Below are 25,023 nucleotides of genomic sequence, written 5' to 3' on the forward strand. Positions count from 1 at the left end.
GGGAGCTGCAGGGAGAATTCATGTTCCTTAATGCAGACAAAAATATTTGATTCAGTTCTCTTATTACTCATGTATTAGCTTTTGCAGATATTTATAGAACTCACAGTCAAACTGCTGCTGCTTTTACTAAGCTCAAAACTGAAATGAAAACAATGAAAGGAAACAAACAAAGAAAAGCAGAAATACAGTAGGTGCAGAAGAGCAAAGCTGGAAGCTGTAATCACCCTGCTGCTTGTTGCTGCATTGTTCTGTTGTGCAGTAATTTCCCTATATATCAGATTGGGAATAAAATGAGGTGTTCTCATTCACATTCAGAAGGCAGGATTCTTGCTGAAAAATCCCTAAGTATGGCAGTTCAGATCATCTGTGCTTCTGGCTCCTCATAGCTTCAGTGCTCAGCATTCCTCCTTCTAGCTTGTTCTGCTTTACCAGTCAGCACCTACAAACATAGTTTTGAACCAACCCACCTGTGACTTGATTTCTCATTGTCCTGAGCATGGAAAAAGCCTTTGATGGTGAAGGGTTTTATGAGCTCTTTGATCATCTTATGAGGGTGGAAGCCAGGAGCGCCTATAAGCACAGATATGAGAGAATCCATATTACATTTTCTCACTTCTTTCTGGTCTCCTCTGTTTTAAAAGCAGAATTGCATTGCTTTTCATCTCTGCAGGTATTCCACCTGAAATGAGAGTATGGTGAAGTTTCCATACCTTGTTTATCCTATTTGGCCACACTTAACAGATCACAACCTGGAAAAGACTCTCTGTGGAGGTCTTTTGGAGAAGGTTAGTGATGAATTGCAGAAGAAAGAATCAGGTAGCTTTAGAGAGGATGGAACTGTTGTGTGCTTTTGCCTTCAGCATTGATGTGGTTTGAGTCTTTTTCACAGTTTTCCCCTACCTGATCACTAATGCTGTTTGGAAAGAGCTCTCTTTTCTTTCCCATTAATTATCTCTGGCACATCACTGCATTTTTCTTTTTTAACCTGTGTTCAAGGTCAGCCTTATCCCATGACAGAAAAGCATGCACTGTGTCTTTCAGTCATAGATCTGAAAATGTATGGGAGATGTACGGCTTTGATTTCTTAATCTGTTTTATGCAAGAAATGTTCTATTGCAGCTTCATACACTGCCTGATAAATGCATCACACAAGCACATCATCAGTCACTTTCTACCTTTTTTCCCAAATTTCTTTTCTGGTAGCTAAAAGAGGGATGACTTGGCTGAAGTCAAAGTTGATGCTGTCAGTTAGCTCCCAGGCCCTCTACGAGAGAATAGAGAGCTTGCTGGGACCATGATCAATTCTGCAGGAGCTATCAGATGCTGCTTGGTTTTTCCTGTTAGAACTGCATATAGAAACACCTGGCAGCAACTGTACATGCTCCTTTGCTCAAGGTTTATATTATCTAGTGGTTAGAACAGCTTTTAATCCCCAGGGAGAATTACCCCCAAAATGCTGGACTTTAAAACCATACTCTTACTCAGATGCAAGTTAGGAAACTGTCTCATGTTGGCCAGTGATCATTCCAGTCTTTGATGCTATATATTTCTATTGTAGTCAAACATCGTGAAAAATGGTATCTTTCTAAGCAAACAAATAATACAAAACCAACTTTAAGAATAGACATAATGGGTGCCTACTTAACTTCTCCTAGTAGTTTCCGGGGAAATGAGGAAGTAAGCGGGGACAGGGGCCAAAAGTCAACCTTCATTCCCAAAAGACCAGAAAAACATCAGGACTGGATAAATTAGCAAAAAAAATTGGCTGTGCTGTATTGGTCAAAGTCCTGTGATTGGGCTAAAGTTCAATGTTAGGCTGAGCATGATAGCCAGCTCTATATCCATTAGAGGTTGCACTTTCCAGTTTAACTGGCCAAATTAGGCTCCTGATGCCCAGATGTATCTGGCCCTTTACAGTGAGGTTCCTCATGGAGACTTTCCTATACATGGAGACTTTCCTATACTTTCCTATACCCATGTCAGTTGCTGGTCTTCACAGCTCCTGAGCTAGTAAAGGGTGTTTTCAGGAATGGGTGTTTCCAGATTCCCCAGGGAGATTCAGGGAAATGTGCTTCTCATTCCAGAGGCCTCTGAAGAGAGCTTCAAAACTGAATTACTAAACCCTTTTCAGTTTCAGAAGAATGTTTAATTCAGATTCTTGGACAAAACCTCTGAGGTCTTGTTTTGTATACCTGTCACATTTCAGACTCACTTTGAATGTCATATTTAAACAGGAGCTTCATGTAGATTTGGGCCTGCTGCCATTTTCCAGGCAGAATTCACAATGATTTGAGAGGGAGGCCCAGTGGAAAGCTACCAGACAGAGTGTCTGGTGTTTAATAAGTGACAGAAAAGCTTTCTTTTTTGCTTTTTAGAAAAGCCAGACAAAATTCCACAGCTAAAAAGTGAAAATGTTCTGCATGGTAACATAAACAGTTGATTTTGCCAACTTTTCAGCAGTTGTAATGGTGAGAAACATTTTATTGACAAGTGCTGTAAGCTTCTTTTGAGAACTTTCCCATTTAATAACTTCTAAGGCAGAAAAGTAGAAGAAGGGAGGGAGGAGATGTGGTAGCTGACACAAGTGCTGACCCCATCCTAAGGTAATTCTAATGCAGTGAAGGTTTAGAGCCTTTCTCTTTCATTAATGTAAATCAAAATCTACTGAATGAATTCAACTGTGCTTCTGGATTTGATTATTCTTTACCTGAATAAGCAGAGAAAAGTGGTTAAATTTATCACTGATTTTTAGGTACACAGCTTTCCTTGTGCATAATTTTTCACTAACCAAGCTTACTTAGCTTATAATATTAGGGAAATCAAAAAGAACTAAAAACCAAAGTACTAAAAAGATAAAAAGAATGGCTGGCAAGTTGCGGGAGGGAGCTAGCAGTTGCAGATACGCTACTGCTCATTTGGGTTTTTGAGTCCCTTTTCTGCAACCGTCTGTTGTTTATACTATTTCAACCTAACTCCTGTCCTCCTGGATTCTATTGTCTTTAATAGAAGCAATAATAAGCCTTTGTTCACTGTTGTCTCTTATATCTTGAGAGAGCAATACTGGAAGGGAAAATCTGTGTGTTTCAAAAGTACACGAATGGGTACTTTAGGCAAGTTGATAGCTTCAGCTTCTATCTGTAAAATTGGGGCATTAATTCCTTTTCTCCTTTCCTTGTCTGTTTAGATAGAAGAGTCATGAGAACGTAGTTGTCTGTTATTTTACTCCTGGAAAGTGAGACTCTAATCTTGGTTAGGGCCTTAGCATGCTATGATAGTATAAAGAAAATTGTCTTATCATGGTTATGTCAGTGTTGCCTATTATCCTTGGCAAGGGACCTTCAGAAGTGCACTGCTTTCAACTTGAGTCTGCTCAAACCGAACTAATGAATTTTACCAGCAGCTTTAATGGGCTACAGATGACTTCAGTAGGGGGGCAAATTAGGCCACCTTGAAGCACATTTAGAAATCCCAGTAATGAGTTACCACATAAGCCTTCTTCTGAGGTACCAAACTGGACTTTACATGTTTGTGTTTTACGCATGCAAACACTGCCCAGAGGTGACTTTCACTGCATTCTAGTATAGCAAATCCATTATGAATACTGTGTGATAATAGGCAGTAGCATGCGAAGAATACAGCTGAATAGGTTCTTTCAGAGCTGATGGGCATCAGATTTGAGCAACACCTGTAGGATTTGGTTCCAGTGTTTGTATTGTTATTAATTTACTGTCGTGTACAGTAAGCAATTTTTCATCTCCAGAGTTCTGTGACGTCTTGCCATGTCAGCAGAGACAGGATTGATTCAGGAAAGGACATTTCAGTTATTTTCTCTCAGTCTGTACAGCTCAGTAATCTGGCATTTCTGACATGAGTGAAGGATAAGAAAAAATGAGAAAGTCTACACTTCTGTGCACAATATACTATAACAGAAAATGGCAGATACATTGACATATATGAAATTTCACAGTTAATCATATTTCTGGCTCTGTGCTCAGTTCTGAAGTGAAGAAACAATGGAGGATAAGGGTGAGACATATATCAAACACACTGGCATATTGTACATACTGGGATAGGTCCCACTCATTTACCTTTGTGATACAGGGAATATAGAAGGGAAGGGCAGATGATAGTATAGTACAATTTCCCAGTGGGCAGATTGGATTCTTCATGCTGTAGTTTTTGCTCTCTGGATTCGTAGGTGTGAGATTAGCCTGGAGGCCTTACTGTAGTATTAGTTTTGGCCTGAACTTTACACTGTAAGATAGAAGCTGAGTTTAGTTACTGAGAGAAATTGTTCTGTTGTTGACCTTGTGAGCAACCTAGAGCAGGTCATTTTATCTACCTTATGCCTTGTTTGTGCTCTCCTTTCCCTTTGCAACACAAATACTTAATAGCTGTACTATACCTCCACTATAAAGTTTGAAATAATGCTGCATAGATCTATTTATGCTCTCCAGCTTAATGCTGGAGTATTAAGGAGTTGGGAGATAAATGGTTTCCTTGGGAAAATAGTTATGTATTATGGTATGTATGGTTAAACGCAGTGTCATAATAATTATTTAGGCATTGGCATTAAGTTCACCAGAATTAATTTTTTTCCCTCTGGTATTAAGAATGGAAAGCCTTTTGACTTATAGCTTAAAGTAGATTTATTTGTTATGATAGTACTGGGTATCAAAACTGAACGATAATGCAGTATTCCATCTTTGAAATATTAATGGGCACCTTGAATTTCTGAGTTTCTGTCTTCAGTGCCTTAATCATTCAGTGGGATGATGTGATCTATTTGAAGATTGGCTTCAAATCTGGGCTGACAACAGTGTTTTCTAACTAAGGAAATAATGCCCAGGTACTCTAAGCACAATACTTCATATTTAGACTGGGAGCATACAGGTATAAGAAAAGCGAAACAGGACATGGAATGTAAGCTCGTCTGAAGACAGGTCATGTGAGAGGCACTCTGTCCCAAATGTTAGGTCGCATGGTAAGAAAGTCTGTATCCTGAAGGAAGACTGTGATGTTGGGATAAGGCTGTTGTTCAGGACTGTCTTGGTAGACAAAGGTTATCAGATCCTACCCTGAATAATTCTTACCAGGGTGGAATGTGAATGACACAGTACCTGCACAGACTGGCACAGGGCAAGTGTTTTCAGAGGAGATTAAAGAACGCTCAGTGCAAAGACTTCTTTGAAAACCCTAGCCTGAGTAGCATTCATCCATACCCCATGCTAACAAATCAGTGTCTGTGATCTGAAAAGAGCAGACATGTTTCAGAGGGGATTTCTTATCAGTGCTATCATCTCCTATCATTTGGGGAAACAGGATCCATTTGCTAAGCAGGTCATGTATTTAAGAGATGGTTTCTTCTGTAGTCATGAAACATCTGCCTAAGCGCATATGTCCCTTAGCCAGAGGCAGGAGGAGGGTTTACAGTTCCAGTTGTGAGCATAAATACAGCTCTAAATAGCATCTGGACCAGGAAGCCAAATTTAAAATAGTGAATTGCAGGCATTTAGGGGGAAGGCAGCTTGACTAATGCTCAGTAATCACCAATTTCAGATGAAACTCATAAGGAAAAACAAGATGAGAGAGAGACTATGGAGTGATTCTGGATTTCAGAATAATTGTCGAGAGCACAGAATTTGGCAACCAAATTCTGTCCATGACTGAAATCAAAGCAGAATTAAATTTGCTTAAAATGAATTCCTGTATCTAGCTTCATCCTCTTCCCACATCAGTGTAACTTACTTGTACTCAAGGTACAGTCTTCCAAACAGAGCACACAGCAGTGAAAGAAAACTGAAGAAAATGGCTTATCTCTTTTTCTCAAAATCACAAACCCTGGTTTTCAGAAAAAAGAAGACAAAAGTGACAGCATTAGAACAAAGGGAGATCAAATGAAGCCCATTTGAGATGTGATTAAAAAATAAAAGAGAAAAAAAAGAAAAGTCATAATGAGCACATTTGACTTCTTTTCCAGAATAAGGATAAGTGGATTTAAGGGAAAATGTTTTTCTGTTTGATCTTTGTATGTGGATATAAGTATTACAGAAAAGCAGCAGCACCCATACATCATGGTGATGGCAGCATCTGGATAGATAAAAGTAAGAAAACTCCCTGCATACGAGTGTTTGTCCCCAGTAATATCAGAGAAAAGCCTCCAATTAACTGCAGAGGGAGGGAGGGAAAAGATGCCACCTCAAATAATTCTTTTAAGGATGAAAAAATACAAATAGTGCCATTAAAATAAAGGTATCTACTATCTACCCACAGCTTCATCATCTTCTTACACAAAGATGGGCTTAAAAAAACTAACTGGAGATGTAAGATGTCTTTAAGGAACTTAGTAATGCTGAGATGCTTATGTTTAAGCATGAGTAATTTCACTAAAATTGTTGGTACTAATCATCTGCTTTAGACTTAACATGTGCTTTAGTTCTGTGCACACTGGTGTCATAAATTGCAGTGCTGCAAGGCACAAGCATGGCAATTACTCCCTTAGTTTAAGGAAGACTGTCCCCTGTGAGCCCATTATTACTTTACTGTTGATGAACATGAAGTTCAATAGAAAATCTGTTACTATATTCAGTCAACTAAATAAACCTGCAGCAGCTTTCACTGCAGAACTTTCTGCAGCTTTAAAATATTGTGTAAAAAAGCATTGTTTAAACTAGGTGAGAGGCAATGAAATCTCAAAGGTTTCGCATGAGGTTAAAAACCTTAGAACTCATTGCTCTGAAGGACCATGAATAAGATTGCCTTTGAGCAGCTCTTCCTAAATTGTGGGTTATATCCTCTTCCAGCTACAAGTCCCTGTGTTGAATGTGAAGTAAATAAGATGTTTATTAACATGCCAATATGCCACTCTGGTATTTTCTCTGAGCATTTGGAAAACCTGTCGAGAACTTTCTAAAATCTCATTATATTAAAGAAAAAGCGATTTTAGTTGCAGGATGAGAATTATATGGATGAGTGAGCATCAGTAAACAAGCTTAGTTTAGACTGATACCTTGGAAAACCTTTTTCTAAAAACAATTGCTGATGAATTACTTTTAGCACTTGGGAAGGTCATTAAACTGTGTTCCCTGTATTAGCAAGAGCAAAGAAAATTCACAGCTCAGAGATGGGGATGGAAATCTGTGAAGTTCTCTTCCAGCCAAGGGAGCAAACTAGGCAAGGCAAATTGCTCTGAGCCAGCTTTGGTTCTGAAAACAAACAGCATGCTTGCATTTGGTGCATACAGCAAGGAAGTTCAAAGGGTCCATAAACCAGAAAAGTCTTTCAAATCCTCCAACAGCTCTCAAGCATCCCATTCATCTTACAAATATTCCAGGATTCCAAACTGACCAAAAATTGAGGTCAGTATTTTTTGTGCCACTCTAGCAGTTCAAAGACTATCCACTTGCACTCTTTGTAAATGCTGTTCTAGCAAACTCTTTCTTCACTACCTTGCCACTGTTAAGCCAGAGAGGAGAAAAATGATATAATAGATCTACTGTCAAAATTGTATTTGAGGCAATCAATCTGTACAGTGACCTAGGAGGTGTTCATAGGGAGCCTCAGACTATGGCATTTGCTGGGTTTGGATACTAATACACAATTTACAGAATTCAGAATTGAAGCAAAGAGCTAGTTGGAATTTTTTACGGTTTTAAATCATGTTCAGGTTTGGCTGTACATTATGATTGTCTGACTGTGCTCTCCAGACACAAGATCTGTCAGATGCAGAAGCCACAATTTCACTAAGGTGGGCTGTGAATTAACAATGTGAATTTTAAAGATTAAAATACTAGCCTAAGTTAAGAGGACAGCTGTGGTTAAAACAGGGGTTGAGAACACAGTTTGAGTTCAGGACTCAGGCTTCAGTTATGTCTTCCCTCAGACTCCATCTGTTATTTCACTATCTATCAGTTCATCTCCTCATGGATCTTGCCAAGGTAGTACTTTTAGCACCCTGTTTTTTCAATCTAACACTGTAAATCATTTCCCCAATGAAACATCTCATCATTTAATCTTTCATAAAGTGCTATGAAAATACAGGTAGTGCAGGCTGCCCTGGGAGAGCTGTCTCACCTTGGTGTTGAGAAAGGTTGAAGAATTTTACCTGAAGAACCAAGTACTTTGGAATCTTAGTACCACTACAGATCACATAACGAAGACTTACCTGAAATACAGAAAAAAGCACAAACCAGACCAGAGGCTTTACCCAACCAAGATTTTAATGAGTGTCTTCTGTATGTCAGTTTCTGACGGAGAGGAGAAAAAATAAGCTATTTTTTTGTAAAAACAAATAGGCAGTGCAGATGTTCTTCCAATCATCTTGATGTTCAAGTCAAAAAAAACCAGATTAATAAACCCGTGATTACTGCAAACCATCCTCTATTTCTTCTGCATAGTGACAGGCAAATGCTACTCTATATAAAATCTAGAAGACTTCACATCTAACTTCAGTAGGATTTGGTTTCAGTAATCACGGAGTTTCATTTAAAAGTAATCAGTTACTTGAAAGAAATTGAGGCAGAGGAGAGTCAAAAATAGAAGATAAAGTAGTTACAAGGCCATATCTCTATCTAAATTTATGTTTTCTACTAGTCAAATAATTATGATGTCAAAGGGTTTTTTAACCAGACCATACATCAGAGCAGTGTATGTAAAAAAGATCTCATTACTCCTAATGTTTTACTTAAATTGGCAAAGAGAAAGAAGTAACATTTTCTCAAAGTTCCTCAGAGTATGTAAACAACTTGATGTCTAATTCTGTTTGTACCTTTGACACTTGCTCTTAAAAGAGCCAAATTGGACAGTTTTCCCTTAGGTAAAACACCCATATAAATCACTGCATGGGAGGCACAGGGACAGGAGAAGGAAAGAAACTGAGATCCTCTGGGCTACAGAATATATGAATTCCTTTTAATGAGATTTTGATTACCAGCAGTAGTGCCTTGGAGCAAAAACTACAGCAACAATCTCTAATGTATTATTTTGGAGGAGAAATTTAAACATTATAATGTTAATCCAGTGAATGTCCATTTTGGCCAGCTAATGATGAAACACGGTATAGTAAGTACATAGTGCTAACCAACTAATATGAGGAAAGACGTCTTTTATGGGATTATGTAAAAAGAGATCAGTTTCATCAAGAATGCAGTTACTCATTTGGAAACCTTCCCATTGACTGAGTCTCAGGAATCATGGGGGATCAGAACCAGATATAATGAGATCATTTCCCCCAAGTAAAAATGCAATATGTGATTAGCCATTATTGACTATTATACAAAATGAAAAGGAGATCAGTCCCACATCCATCTCACATAGAAGTCTGGCTATAGAATGAGGCCTGTAAACATAATTTATTTGATTGGAAGATCCCTGTTCTTTCACTACAGACATATTTTAAGGAGAATATGGTGGTATTAGACATTACTGGTAGCTTTTTCTGAGAGGAATGCAGAACTTCCAAAACAAACCACAAAATGAGTGAATTCACTCCTCAGTTTTCAGTATCAGTTCAAATTTCACAAGAAGGTTATCAAACCATTTGTGGAAGTTAGAGTATAAAAAAGCCTGAGCTGTCTTTCATAGACTTTTAATGTTGCATTTTCTATTTGGCTCCACTTGAAAGCTGGTGATTTGGAATGTTCTGGTCTGAATTTGTTTACGTGAGCAGAATCAAAATCAACACCACAGTCCTGGGTTGTGAAGTGGTGTGATGAAAAAACCTGGAGGGACCAAAGGAGTGCAGACTTGTATGAACAGACCTCTTTGTGGGCTTGGCCTGGCCTGAAGCTCCAAACTCAAATCCAGTTCTAAGAGGTCCTGATACAGGTATCAAAGCTATAGTTGAAACATCCAATGGCAGCAGCATGCTCAGACAAGGAGTGCACCTGTACTCCTTGAATGTAACGACTTTATTTTGCTCATTTGCCCGTTTCTTCATCCTCTCCCCCATCACCAGCAAAACCAGTAACAACTCCTTACACATCCCAACGGCCTAGGAGTGTCGATACTGCGCTGAGCAGCAGAGGAATTTTGAATGCACCAATCAGAGGGCATCTTAGCCCCCATCCTGAGCCGGATTGGCTGAGGCTGGCCAGGGCAGGTGAGGGTTTGTTGTGAGGGGCGGGGCTTGTTGGCTGCCTCAGGAGCTGTGCCTTAGCAGCAGGCTCTGGGTGAGCTTGGTTCTGTGTTCTTCTGTCCCTTAAGTAAGGTGTGCAATGGTTTAATCCTGCGTGGCTGCTGGCACTGTACTCCGTGAGCCACCATTTGCTGCAGGAGCTGGAGCCAAGGACAAGGTTTGTGGTTGATGATGGGGTGCTGGGTTTGGGCCTCTGTGCCCCATGGGGCTGAACACCAGTTGCAGTAGGAGAAGACCCAATAATTCCTCATGATCTTCTGAGCTTTGTTGTCTTGGGCAGCATATTGGGCAGCACATTGTTGGTGGGGAACCCTCACTTAAATAGCATAAAGGAAGGCTGGGGAAGAATGCTCACCACATTCACTTCTCAGGGTCCCTGCGGCTGTCCCCTAGGAGGTAAGTTTTGATGAGGTTGTAGGCTTTCATTTGTGAATACGATGGGTATCTTTATTTGTGATCATCTGGGCATAGCTCTTAATGCCGTAGAAAGCATTTTATGTCACTTTATTTTGACCTCTCTTAGCCTATTTGCTACTAACCTTTTAGCAGATGTAGTTGGGTTTAGCTGGAGAACCTTTAATTGCTATGGGTCGCACCTGACAAAAATCAAAGGCAAAACCAGTAACCAGCCAGGTGCAAGGATTGGGAGAGGTGCAGAAATCAGAGGTGTCATTAAACTCATGTGCTCTGTTGCCAGGTGTTTTCTTGTTAAGGCTCTGGGCCCACAGACTGAACATGGGTGTGGAGGTAGTGGTTCGGCGTGCTGGGTGTGAGAATGGGGACTGCATCCTGAACTGGACTACCTGTCCTTTGTTCTGTTCGTGGTTTAGGCTTCCATGAGCTCCAGAGGTGAGCCTGTTGGGAGGTTGTACATGGGATGGCACATTTATTGGCCATGTCAGCTGATGTTTTTATAGTATGATTAAATAGCAATTACTGTCTTTCCTTCCTTCCTCCTCTGTCTTCCTACAGAGTTGTGAAAAGAGCATGTTGAGATCTATTCTTGGTGGAACTGTGCAATTGCGCTTCTTTTTTTTTTAATTATTATTTTAGTAGACACTTTTTCTGCATAAATCCAAAATAAGAAACCTGGCAGCATGTATTTGAGGCACTCGGAATCTGACTGGTTTTCCTGGGTTTATGACAGTGCATTAGTAATGACTGAAATAAATATAGTTTTTTAATATTCTTTATCCTGTACAAATATAAAAGCTAATAATATTTGAATAATTGAATATTAATATACATTAGACTGCAACCTTTTGGATGTTGTTCTTGCTGTAAAATTAATTTATTTGGGTTAACTTCATGTCCAGTCAATCTTGTCTTCAAAGTCCCAGGGTATTTTGTGTCATTAGGTTACAAAGTTAAGGGAACTGGTGGCCAGACTGACTTGCTTGCTTACCATTTCCCTTACGCAAACATTTACATAGATCCATTTGCGTGTGTATGTTCTCACATGTATAGTTCTACTTTTACTGTAATTTATTCCTGTAAATTACTTCTTATTAGAAACAAGGAAAGTTGAGATTACTTGTTTTGGCACCATGACAGGAATGGAGTCTTCTACACTGGTTGTATCGGTGAAATAAATATAAAGCAGGATTGTGTAACATATGAAGAGAAATCAAGCTCATTTAACATCAAGACATTGAAACCAAATCCAGCTGTATTACTTTTTCCAGGAGCTAAATACATCCTGTTTGTCTTCCCTGCTGTTAGCTCCCATGGGGGCAAGACACCTTATGCCAGCTGTTGGTGTCCGTGTCCAGGTTTACCTTTTCACACAGAATTCCCTTGGCTTTCATTTACATTATGCAGTTCTTTAATTGAATAACCCCCAAAAAAGGGGGGGGGGAGGGGAGGGAGGAGAGAAAGAAAACAAAAGCCTACAAAATGTACATAGATACCTCCAAGGAAAGGGCTTTCTTGAAATGTAAAGCTTGGCCCAGCTGCAGCTTAGCAATGTTTTTGTTTCTCCTGCATTGCAAGGTAACATCAGTTTAAAGTGCAAGGCATCTGTGCATGAAAGTTCATTCAGAATAGGCTTCACTTAAGATAATTCCACACAATTCACCCTTAGTAATTTATCAGATAGTGTTTCCTAATGCTGCACCATGTTTACACTGAAAACTGTGGCACTGTATTTAGTACCTAGTATTTTCTCTGCCCTTCAAATAAGGTAAAATGAAATGGACAAGGTATCTATAGTGTCCTTTAAAGACTGACCAAAGCCACGTTTTTCGAATGGGCCATCTCACGCACTGATACCTAATTGAAGTGAAGCCACATTTGTTTTGTGGCTATGCAGCTGGAAGATCTCACTGAGAACAAAGGGATGTTGCCAGAGAAGAACTTAAGCCCTTGAAAATCTGGTTATCATCTTACTCATCTCTAGCATATCTTTGTTAGGACTAAAAAAAAAATCCCAAATATAATGGCTTTTCCAGAGAAGTGTTTCGGTTTTAATTCAGCTCACTCAAGAGTGTGGTGATAAAAGTTTATTTTCTGAACTGGATCTTACTAGAATGTTGGTAAAGAAGGTAGAAAGAAATGCATTTCAGGTTAAGTTTCTGAAGGAAAAATGACGATGCCATGACTCTGATATATGGTTCTGTCCTAGATAGTTTTAGTGAGCATGAGGATTGTTATTATTTTGCTTGCTTATGTTCTTGGTTTATGTCCAAAAGGTTTTTTTGTAGTGTCTGTCTTTCAGAGTATTGAAACATTTTGTTCTCTATATATTTTGAGCTTAACAAGGAAAATTTACAAAGCATTGACTGATTATATCTATCATTAAGTATTTCTGATTTTTCAGCTCTACATAAATTATTACCATTGTGTACCAGCAGAGTCAAAGTGCTTTAGTACATCAGCTAATTTTTTGACAGTGTGGATTAGTGGGAGTGTCAGTAGAACGACAATCAAGCAGAATAATTCTTATGGCTGTCGTGATACTTTTAATCAGGGTTAGCAGAAATAAATATAATGTAGATTGTTCAATCAGACAAAAGTAATGTTAATCCAGCATTAAGTTTTCTCATTTAATAACAGTCAGACAGTATAGGTAACATGGATATGTCTTCCTACAGCTGTGACAAATATATTTATTTGCTCTGTTAAAATTTACCGAATTGGCAAATGCTAGTGGAAGAAAAAAAATACAGTTTAGGCATACATGCTGTGATGGCATTGTCTGTAGAGGTGCTGAGTGGAACAGAATGAAAATGGAAATTATTTTAGCCTTGTGGCAACTGAAATTCAGGGTGAAAATTACTGGGTTAGGCTTTTCTTAAAATCTGTGTTCAGGTGATTTAAACTCCTTTCTTAGCTGAAGCTTTGATTTGAGAATTTTGACTTCTTTGATTTCTTGCCTTTTTATGATAAAAAAAAAGGAATAAATGAAAGTTAAAGCCAAAATAATGTCAAAGAATGTCAAAATCACTATAGGACTTTTGGAAGAAGCATTTTAGGGTTTTCAGAAATAACTTAAATGGGAAATTTATTTAAAAAATTGACTGGACACACAGACACACATGATTCTGTAGGAATATGAAGAGAGTGTGTTCCTTTCTAGGACCATAACACCCATGCTGCCAGGTAGAGTGGCTTTTAGCCATTGGGACCCAATATCAGTCAACAGTGAAAATTAAACTGTTCATTAGCCTAAATACTAAAGCTGTGCTGTCCACCTCACACATTTCTGCTTCTTTTTACTATGTGCCTCCCACTGCAGTTTCAGTGTGGATGATTATATAATGTGATAAAGTAACTAAACAACATTGTGCGTTGCAGAAGTAAATTCTGATACACTCAGTGCAGATGGGTGTGTTTGAGGAGTAAAGGTGTTTATGAGAAGTACAGGTCTAACCTTACAGTCAGAACTGCACCAGCTCCTGTGTTGTCCACCCAGTCCCATTCCCCCTGAGACTTTTGTGCCTCTCTAACCCATCTAGAGTAGGTATATAAAGTAATTCCATGTTGGTGCTTCCCCCTCACACACAACTGTAGTTTGGACAAAAAAGGATGTACAGGAGAGAAAAGTTTTAAAATATGTTCATAGAAGTAGTTTAAATCATAAGAATAATTCAGTACAGAATGTTCCTGACTGCAGGAAATGGAATCCAACTCAAACAGATTTCTGGAATCAGAAAGAGGTATTGAATGTTGGAGATAGTTCAGAGGGAAGAGTGAGCTGTGGGGATTCGTATGAAAGAAAACATTAAAAGAGTGTAGTACATATAGTTTGGCGGAGCAGTGGCTACAGAGAGTCATAACAGCACACAAATGTTTGAAGGATCTAAGCACCAAAGAGGTAGTGGAATTCTGAATGCTAAAAAGGGATTTTTCTAGGAGTAATGTGTGAGGCTTCACTCAGCACCTCAGGAAAATCGAGGAGAGCTTCAGCTCTGGCATACTGTGGTGTTAGCCACACTAAGGGAGCTCTGAAGTGCCAGAACTACTAGACTAGAGGTGGCACCAGGGGAACTCTTCACCGCTGGGCAGGCTTTAGTTTTCTGACAAGTTGAATTTGCTGGATGTCATTCTTTGCTGAAGTTTGGGAAAAATGTGGCTGCCACCTCAGTTAACTTTCTTTTTTTTTGCTGCTGTGAAGCGGTACCACCGTTAATTCTGAAGGCTATTTTGGTGGTCAAGAGCTGGAAAATTCTTACTTAATCCTTTATTCTGTCATAGCGCAGAGGACTGCTAAACCTGACAGCAGAGGAGGTGCTTTGGATGTGCAAAAAAAGCAATATATTAAAGTCTTTACCTTGAAAATGGAGATGAAGGCAACCACTTGTAGTACTTCTTAGAAATGAGAATAGGATAGTACCTTTTGAGCTGCAGAGACCTTTCCAAACCACAGGGACTTGACCTTAAACCGAGATAAGCATAATTTATGCTTTATACAGTTTGTGCTGAGGGGTTAGTCCCCTTTACAGGGTGCTTCACTTCATTGAGCTATCCATCAGGTTCTAAAACTAGCAAAAGCCCTGCAAGTCCTGCTGAACCGTTTTTGACATCAAAACTTTGTATCTTCATGATGTTTGTTTGTTTATGAGGGGACACCTCTTCTCAAGAATAGCTCTTTTTAGCAGGTTGTCTTCACACACTGTGTAAGAACTTATATTACTTCAGTGCCTGCGTCAGTAATGATTCAGCAACTGAAGGGCAGCAGTTTATTGTGCAAATGTTTCTGTAACCATTAGCAACTCTGATTTGGTGTTAGGCTTAACTGTCCCTTAAAACTGCAATTACTTGTCCTTGAAGAAGCTAAATAATAGCAGGCGACTCTGGGAGAAAGCCACTGTGTCCATCTATCTTGCTATTGAGTTTCTTTTAAAAGAAACTGAAGGGATACTTTGACATGGCAAATAATATCCACACAAGATTTGTAGCAGGAGAGACAATCTTAGATAAAAATATAAACACTTTTTACTTTGATCTTTCAGTCAAGTTTCCAAGATGTTGACAGAACAATAGGTGAATTGGAGAGGAAGGTCTTATATGCAAACTGCCTGAAGTTTCTCGGGAAGTCTCATGAGAGAGAGATTAGTGGAAACATCTGGAATGGGGACTGAAGAAAAAAAGCAAATATCCACTGGTGCAGCATTCATTGACACGCAGAAGAAATGTGACTCTGTTTGCAGCTGTGTTAAGAGGGTTGATGCGTCTCAATAGAGGTCAGTGCAGTTTTGCTAATGGCAGCCGAACTTGTTCCCTTTATGATGCTGCATAATGCTTCTGCCCAAAAGATAAAACATCAAATATAATAGCTGGTGAAAGCAAGAACTTCAATAAAAATGAGTTGTGTTTGTGTGAAGTGGAGCCCTGAGTGTCTAGAACAAACTTGGGCTGCAGAGCAAGCTTTGGCATTGCAGCATTCTTGTGTTACCTCTTTTACTTTCACATAACAAACAAAGCTTGAAAGTGTGGAAGCAGCTGGGCAGTGAGACCAACTGAATGAACTTAGCAAAAGATTCTTTGTTGTAATGGATCAGATAAGATTTCAGTCAGGTCGATTTTGTTTGTGTGTCTATTGGCATACTGCCCCCTCACTCTTAATAGAGGGGCTCTCACCTTCTTAACTCTTACTGGAAACTAATATTTTTGGATACAAGTCAGCTTTTAAAATCATAATAAAGAACTTAAGATTTTTGCATTTTTTCTCCTTTTTTAATAATATCCCAACTTGCTCATTAAAAAGAGAAGAAAACAATTTAGAGAGAAAAGCTAGCTCTTCATTGGAAGTGAATGTTTGGCATCATTTTGTTTTACTTTTTCCACCAAAAATGGAAAGACTTTCATTGGAAGCTTTAAAACAAAAGCATTTACAAGTTCACATGGAAACTGGTATATGTTATTTGGGCAGAAGTCTTAAAACTCAGGTAACTTGCTCAGGTTTCAGGCAGAGAATAATAAATGCTGGTATCTTCATGATTTTATTGAATGCTTATAATATTTTCTCTGAGGTTAACAGTTAGTGTCAATTCAGTGGTTACCTGTCCTGGGTTCAGCAGTAGCAGTCATTTTTCCCCTTCTTGGTAGCTGGTGCAGTGCAGTGTTTTGACTTTCAGCTTGGGAACAGAGCTGATAGTGATGTTTAGGTTTGGCCAAGGACTTTGTGAGCCTCATGCTCTGCCAGGGAGGAGGGGAAGCCAGGAGGAAGTAGAGACAGGACACCTGACCCAAACTGACCAAAGAGGTATTCCATACCACAGCACGTCATGCCCAGGATGTAACTGGGAGTTAGGCGGAAGGGCTGGGAGACTGCAGGGTTGGAGGAGGTATCGGTCAGAGCTTGGTCGGGCTGGGGGGGCAAGTTATCGGTCGGCTGGTGGTGAGATGATGTATTCTCTTCCCTTGTTATTTCCTTTATCACTATTATCATTGGTGGTAGCAGTAGTGATTTGTGTTATACCTTAGTTACTAAACTGTTCTTATCTCAACCCGTGGGAGTTGCATTCTTTTTGATTCTCCTCTCCGTCCCTCCGAGAGCAGGGGGAGGGCAAGAAAAGGGGGGGAAGTGAGGGGAGTTACCTGACTGGGTTTAAACCACGACATTACCCTTTGTTTTTCTTAGAATGAAGCTTTCCAGAAATAAGGACAGATGTCTAAAATGTGTTCTCCTTGATATGCTATTCATAATATACATACTAGTATCTAGAAGTATATAGTCTTACAAATGCACCTGGAAATAAATATTGTACTGAAAATAGCCAGATTTTGGTTTATTCAGGGTGCCTAATAAGGAGGCAGATGTATCCACACCCTGTTGTGAAAGTATCAGGAATTTATCATCTGTCTTTGCAAAGCAGAGGCAAGGGTATGTTGTACTGTAATATAAATAGGTGTGGTCCTTGAACCCATTTGCCCTTGCTTACCTAGGTCAGTACACAACCCAGAGAGAGAATTACCTTCCCTGACAGGTTTGGTGCTTGTGTTGCTGCGGGAACTCTATCAAAAATTCCCAACAGGCACAATCAATAACTGTGGCCATTGAAGCAAAAATAGAACAATTAGTAACCCAGGTGAGCAACATGGGAAGCTGAAAGGAGCAGGCTAGCAAGGACTGACACAGATAGACGTAAGGAGTAAAGAGTGGGAAAATAAAGTAGAACATCTGTCCAATTTACCTAATTGTGTAATAAAAGTAAAAGAAATCTTACTTTTTGAAGTAATGCACTGAAAGTTCATGCACAAAATATACGAAGCACGGCACAGTTGGAGAAAGGGAAATGTGGTAATACCTTGTGTGGCTGTGAACCTGGCTCACAGGTTTTGTTTTGGTGAAGGTCATGACTGATGGTTTGGATTAGTTGGCTGAATACTCAGTGCCAGAGACCTGGTTTCTCTTTCCAGGTCTGCCTCTAACCAGTTGAGTATATTTTTCCCAGTATGTGTTGTTCTTTTGTGTTTTACCTTTTGTCTGCTTCTGTAAACCTCAAGATCTTTAGAGGAAGGGTTGATTGAGGTGTGGCTGTGACTTCAGTCTTGCCTGGAGCTGGCAAGTGTTGTTGTATTACACAAAAATCTCATAAATAAGAAATCCAAGATAATGATACGGTAAAAATTATCCTGACAAATCTGCCCAAACATAAAGACAATACTGGATAAGTAAGAAGAAAATGTTTTCCAAGTATGTGATAGGTATGTTGGGGGAGGTAAGGAAAGGGTCTTGCTAAAGTAGTAAGGGACTATCCTGTTTGAAATTCTTTAATTCCATACTAGGCAGAAGGTTAGATGTCTGCATCATGAGATGTTGTTACAGATACAACCAAGCAAAACATGCAAATGCAAACTGAAATTCAAAAGAAGAGGTTAGATTACAAAACTTCCAACATGGTTTTGTGGTTTTTTTTTCCCCCTAGATGTCTCTTACTTGGAAACCCTGAAGTGTCCTGGTTCAGATGAGAGGCAAGTTCGGAAATACCTCTGTTTTCTGCAAGCTGAAAATTCTGACATTTGACTGAAGTCAGTTGTTACCTAGTGCAGCATGGGTAAGTACTGCATAATCTGAAGCCAGAATGTGTTGCATTCTTTACCATGCCAGCTATTAGCAAAATATGAAGGAGGAAGTTTCTAAGTTATACAAGAAATTGAGATTTGGATTCCTATTGATGATAAAATTAATTTTATATCCAAAACTTTGGACAATGACCCTTTGGAGAACAATGAAGACAGTGAAAATCCCATAGGCAGTGAGTGTTGAAAGCTGTATAATAGTCTTATCACTTTCTGTAGCAGCCTTGGTTGAGAGTGCTGTAATTAATTATAAGGAAATGACAAATGGTCAAGGCTGTGCTGGAAACAGTGGCCCTGGTACTTGACATTGTAATGCAACTGGGGAAAAGCTTGTCAAATCAAGGTTGTGCTAATTTATTAGGCAGCTATTTGTGCCAAATTGAATAAAAGGAAGAGAAAAAGAAAGGTGGAATGGTAATGCAAATATTAAATGTTTGGGAGATTTTTGTAACCTGTGTACTTTAAAGAATAAAATAATTCTGTTCACCTGGCTTCTGCTCCAGATGCTTGGCTACATGTCAGTCACACCTCACACAGTAGGCCACTGCTGAAAATCCATACATCATTATTAGTTGGTTATATCCTGGAGTGTTAATGAAGTAAAATCTTAGTTGGTTGAATTTCAGTTCAGTTTCTTGTAAGTAAAATACAAGTCTTTCACGCTCTGTCTTGTTTGACTCTTGTCAGAATATATGTTTCAAAATAATGCCTTCATCTCCTTTGATTCTTCATACATGTACTCTGCAAAAAATCGGCAGTATTGTGGTTGAATTGTTGGGTTCAGGGCCACTATTGCATCTTGGAGCAGAATGTGACAGTGTGTGATGGTACTGCTTTTGCAGCTCTCCAGGTGGCTGTCACCAGCTCATCACTCCTGTTTTTTCACCATTTATTAAATTATACCGGGAAGAGGTGACTGATCTAACTGCAAAATAACCCCTCCTCAAAAAATCAGTACTTGATCAGTTGATTGCTAAGACTTATGTCATTTTGCAGTATATATCTGATTAGAGACACCTTTGGCTGAATGCTAAGCATATTTCTACTGTGATGCAATTCTAAGCAGTGCTATAAATCTATCTGTATAGATGTCTAATATATGGTTGTCATTTGAAGATTGAAGTGATGAATTGCAATTAATGTCTTGGTTTGCTCTGTAGGAAGGAGATGGGGTGCCAGTGGTCCTCTAATGTGCAGTTTCTTGTCACTGCCAGACTTCATGTTCAGAGGATTTGTGCTGCTCCACTTAAACATGACCTGGTATGGCCACAGTCCTCTGGACTGTGTTCTGGGTTTATATGTATTATATATATGTGTGTGTGTGTGCACGCTATGGTGCTTATATAAAACAGTTGTATATGGACTGCTTTGGGCAGACCTTCTGATACTGCATTATACTGGTGATAAAGTACTAAAGACTGGTGCCACAACACTGCAGTAGCAGAACAGTCCATTGCCCCTGCTTGCTAAGAGTTGAGAGATGAACTGGCTGCTATGTTTCTGCTGATACCCTGGTTCAGGTCACTCTCTAAATACTGAACAAAATACAGTGACCAACCTGTGACCGGAGGGGGCCATTCAGACATGGTAATGCAGTTAAAGTGAGGGCATTTTTGACATGGATAAGAATCCTGGTGTGGGACAAAGCCACTTTAGCATGAGTATGCAAATAAAGTTCTCCATGAAGCAACTGACAAGCTGGAATAAGGCTTATTTTCTCAGTACAACTTTGCTGACTGAAGATGATAAATCTGTGTTTGTTTTTTTTTTTTGTTGCTGAGGCTCAAGACATGAAAATGTGTCTGAAGTCTTTCATTTCCACCTATTGAAAATGCCTTAAAAAGAAAAGAAATAAACAGATGGCTCTCATTAGCACAAGAGCGCTTTAATCTTTGCACATTTTAAATTTTATTTTCCTTTCGATGTTTGTAAGTAAATTGGTATAAAATGGAGACTTCACCAGAGCAATTGCATTTCACACACTTCAGTTCATGAAAAGAGAGGTGGACTCGATCCAAATTGTGATAACTGATGTAATCCTGGCATCACAGCTATCTATTATGATCAACAAATGCATTCAAAATGAATGAAATGCAGCAAGGCTGGCCCTTACACATCTTACTCAAGCAAGTGTCATTTTGTACATTCCTGTGTACAACTGGGTATCTTGCCTTTACAGTTCAAGCAAATAACTTTTATTTTAAGCTGGAAAATACAGAACTCATCGTTTTGAGGAACAGGTGCAAGAAACTGTGGATAAAGTTTGCTGTTGGTATAAATTGCTAACGTTGCAGGGACATCAATGGAGCTGTATGATTTTCACCACAAAATAAAAAAAAAAAAGTAGCATACTGTTGATGTTGAAATGCAAAGATATTGAAATAGCTAGATTCTTCTCTCACTAGCTGAATGGTGTTTAACCAATGGGCTGGTAGGACCCCAATGCCCTGTATTGATGATAGTGGTTGCTAGAGCCTCCAGCTTCAGAACTTTTTGTCTACCTCATTCGTCTGCAGGTCATGCTTACTAAATTATGTTTTAAGCCAGGGAGTAAGGCCAGGGATGGCTGCTGCTGCTCTTGATCCTGCATCAGCCAAAATGTGTTCAGTCAGAATATTCAATTGATTCAGTTAATAGGGAAGAGGTATCACTTTTTAGGTATTAGAAGGTCATGGCTACTCTAGAAGTATTGAGTTGTGTTTCTGACCAGTAAGATTTCTCCAGAGGAGATTCCTTGTGGCACCAAGATAACAGCCCAGAGTTGTTATGAGCAGTGGTTATGTCACATTGTTAGTGAGAGCAGTGTTATCAGTACATAATTACAAATGCAAACGGGTTTCTGGTGCCTATCCTGTAAACAGTATTACATTCTATAAGGCTTGGTTTATGGGATACAAATTGAGGTCTGATGCTGTCCTATTTATTTTAGAAAAAAGTTGAAAATTGGAGAACTGCTGGATTTGTAACATCAGAGAATGAAGTTGAAGACTCTGGGGGAGGGAGAAACATTTTAATACTGTCCCTCTTAGAACAGAATTGTGTGTCAGGTGCCTTTGCTGCTTCCTAGGAGCTTTCTTAGTTTCTGAAAAAGAATGTTCATTATTGGTGCAGCATTCTGATTTAAAAAAAAACATTTCAGTTTCATTGAGGAGTTTTGTTTTGAGACTAACCTTTTAAAATACTAGACATTTGAATAGAAAATGGAGTACATCTCATTTCAGAAAGTTATGTTTAAATGGGGGAAACCGTTCTCACTTAGCAAATATGATCTGTTTTGGGTTTGCTATCTAATTGCATTATTTTGGGCAGGGGAAAGTGTTTAAAAAAAATAACATGTCAAAATCTGAAAAACTTGAAATGACTTGGCATGTTTCTGCTTTGCAAAGGTTTTTTTACTTTGATATTTGAACAAAAGCCTCTCTGTGTCTGATTAAAGTACTTTGCACACAGTTCTCTGGACCAAGTCAGCTGTTTGTGTAGGCTGCTGCCAAGGCCAGATAGCATTAGCTTTTATATTTTGCTTTTCTGTATTTCCTAAGGCTATCAGGGTATTCAGTTCAGAATGATTCAGTCATGATTCAAGCTAGAAGAAATTAGTTATACTTTCTTTCTGTTGCTTTTGGTGTTTAAAATTAGGTGTAAATGACACTACTACTGACATTCATTTTCATGGCAAGAGTTCAGATGTCATCTTGACCATACTTGAGTCCTCAAAGCTTTATGGATGTCAGGAGGTCTTCTTAGACCTTGTGCCTTATGCTAGAATAAAGTACCCTGCATGTGTCAAGAGAAGTGTTTTTCTTTCTTGTTCTTAAGGTTCTAGAAATATGAAGAGTCCACACACTCTCCAGCCGGTTTGTTCAGTGCTGAAATAACTTAATGTTTGAAAGCACTTCCAGCCATCTACCCTAGAGCTTCTGTGCTACATTTTTCTTTTGCTTATTGCTTTTGTTTCATCTGTTGCTTTGTTCTTAACAGCACTTCTACCTGTATATAAGCAGCATTGACATGCAGCTCCCTCAATTCATCACACTCTATACATATATTTGCACCTATACATGCATGTACATGTAGGGTGCATTCTAGTTTAAAAGATGGAATTCTGTGCTAATTATAATCACTTTTTTCCACAAAAGTAAAAAAAAAGACTGTCATAAGCTGGTTTTTGTCATCTGAGATATTTTGTGCATAGCCAGATAAGATTATTGCAGTGACAAGTCAATTATATGCCATGAAAAATAATAATTTCTAGCAGAAAGCAGCCCTACAGCGTGGTGGGTAATCAGAATATGTTTAAATTCATGGGTACACAGTTGATTTTTAAAGTAAGGAGCACTGCCTATTGCTTAGGATACCTTTGGATTCTAATGTACATGCCCATATTCTTGAATGCCATCTTTTACAAAAAGCCAATTTTGTACTCTCATATTGATACCTCTTCCTTCACTTGGGACATTCTGGTTGTAATTGCCAGACTGCAACTACCTCTGATGTATTAGTAGACAAGTTACCTAAGAAGATAGCCCTGGGACCTGCAATTTGTCTAATGGGGGGGAGAGGTTAAAAACAGCAGTCCTTTCACAATGTGTATGTGGATTTACCTGAAGACTTCGGGATGTTTGGGAATGACTGCTACTGTTGTAGCCGCCTTAGCTAAAGATACAGACCCTGTGTGTCATACTTAGCATGCAGTCTATTAATTTTGTGGATGTCTGTGTAAGTGTAGAAATCTACCTTTAAGTGTAATCTCATTTTATGCAGGGAAATGACTGTGCAGTGAGCAGGGAGTTTACTTCTGGGTTTTGGTAAATTCAGTTTCAGAAGAATATTGCACAAAAATTACTCAGATTTTGACACTTTACTTGGCTATTTACTACTGGAGATCCAGCCCTTGCCATGCTTTAACTGACAGGGAAGGCAGTAGATTGGTCTTATAGTTCAGAATAGCCTCTGTAACCATTTAGTGAAGTCCTACCTATTTACTTCGGTAGTTCATTAATGGCTAGATTCATTCCTTTTGTAGTCACTGCTGAATATTAAAGTAGTTATAAGGAGATGGGTTTGGATTAGCTATCTGATCATGGAGATTCATTCGCATAGAAACAGTCTCTTCACTCTGTCTTGGCACCTCAAATGCAGTAGCTTAGAAGGCAGCTCCTTGAGGCCAGTCTTTACATTTCCTCATCTTTCACACATCCACGTATTCATTTAGATATATATGATCCTCACTAAACTCAAGATCCTCAGTTCTGTTAATTACCATTATCCATTCATACCCACCTGTATTTACTCTTGTTTACCTAACTTTGTTCCAATGTTCTGTGATTAAAGGAGCAATTTTTTATGATTAAAGGAACTATTTTTTCTTACCATAGCTAGATGAGATCTTTACTGTACCATTTACTGATCTGCTTTAAATACCAAATTCTTTTTGCACAATCAAAAGTGCAGTTAACAATTTATATACAAGTCTAGGATCTCATGTGCTTTAAGGTAGAATTTCCTCCACTAAAGCTGTTTATTCTGCTAGAGTCTCTTTCTATTTAGTATATGGATACTGAACTAGAATTGCCTTTTGGCTATGCCAGCTTACTTATGTTTAGAGATTATTTATTTTGTCTTCTAAGGAGGGAAATCTGTAATGTCTAATCTTGGATACAGTTAGTTTTATTTCATACCTTGTGTGATTTCATGGACGCTAATGGGGTTACTCCTCATTTACAGCAGTGTGAGCTCCATGCTGTTCTATTGAGAGCAATCATTAGGACTCTACTGAAATAGATATTCCATGGCAATACAATTTCAGCATTGCCTGTAGATTTATTTAACAGACTCAAAAGAGCAAATAGAGAAGACAAATAAGGATTTTAAAAGTAAGAATTCTTATTAAAATAATTGATTTTTCATTTTAGTTGAAAATATTTTTTTTAAAATGTTCTTCCTTTCTTCCTTCCCTTCTCCTGACAGCAAATAGAAAGGAAAGACTTTTATTTCCTTGGAGCTGTCTCTAGGCTCATGAGTTCATTAACAGGTATTTGAGATAATGACATTTAAACCTTTGAGTGAAACAACTTCTGAAGGTCTGACAGTGGTAGTTGTATTTATCCTAGATACTGATAAAGGGATTTCATTAGTATGGGCAATAGGCCCATATGAGTTTCAGGCTTATATCTGAGGGCAGAATGTGCCCCAAATTATGAAAATGTTCCTACAATAGTTTTGACATGTTGTCCAGGTAATTTCTTTTGTGAAAGGCATTTAGATCCCTGAACCTTTGGAATACTACATTTGAATATCATGCTTGATATCAGCCATCTTCTGAAGTACAAGACTGCTCCTGTCATTCCATTAGATGAGTCATT

At 38.8% G+C, this 25,023-nt stretch overlaps 1 long non-coding RNA gene across 1 annotated transcript in view; it reads left to right on the forward strand.

Annotated features, from left to right (window-relative positions):
- Positions 1-25,023, forward strand: part of LOC134170300 (uncharacterized) — a 237,689-nt gene that overhangs the window by 174,948 nt on the left and 37,718 nt on the right. The gene's annotated exons all lie outside the window — the stretch shown is intronic.

Source organism: Pezoporus occidentalis, unplaced genomic scaffold (genome assembly GCF_034315485.1).
Source record: "Pezoporus occidentalis ecotype Australia unplaced genomic scaffold, CSIRO_AGI_Poc_V1 ctg37, whole genome shotgun sequence".
NCBI lineage: Eukaryota > Metazoa > Chordata > Aves > Psittaciformes > Psittacidae > Pezoporus > Pezoporus occidentalis.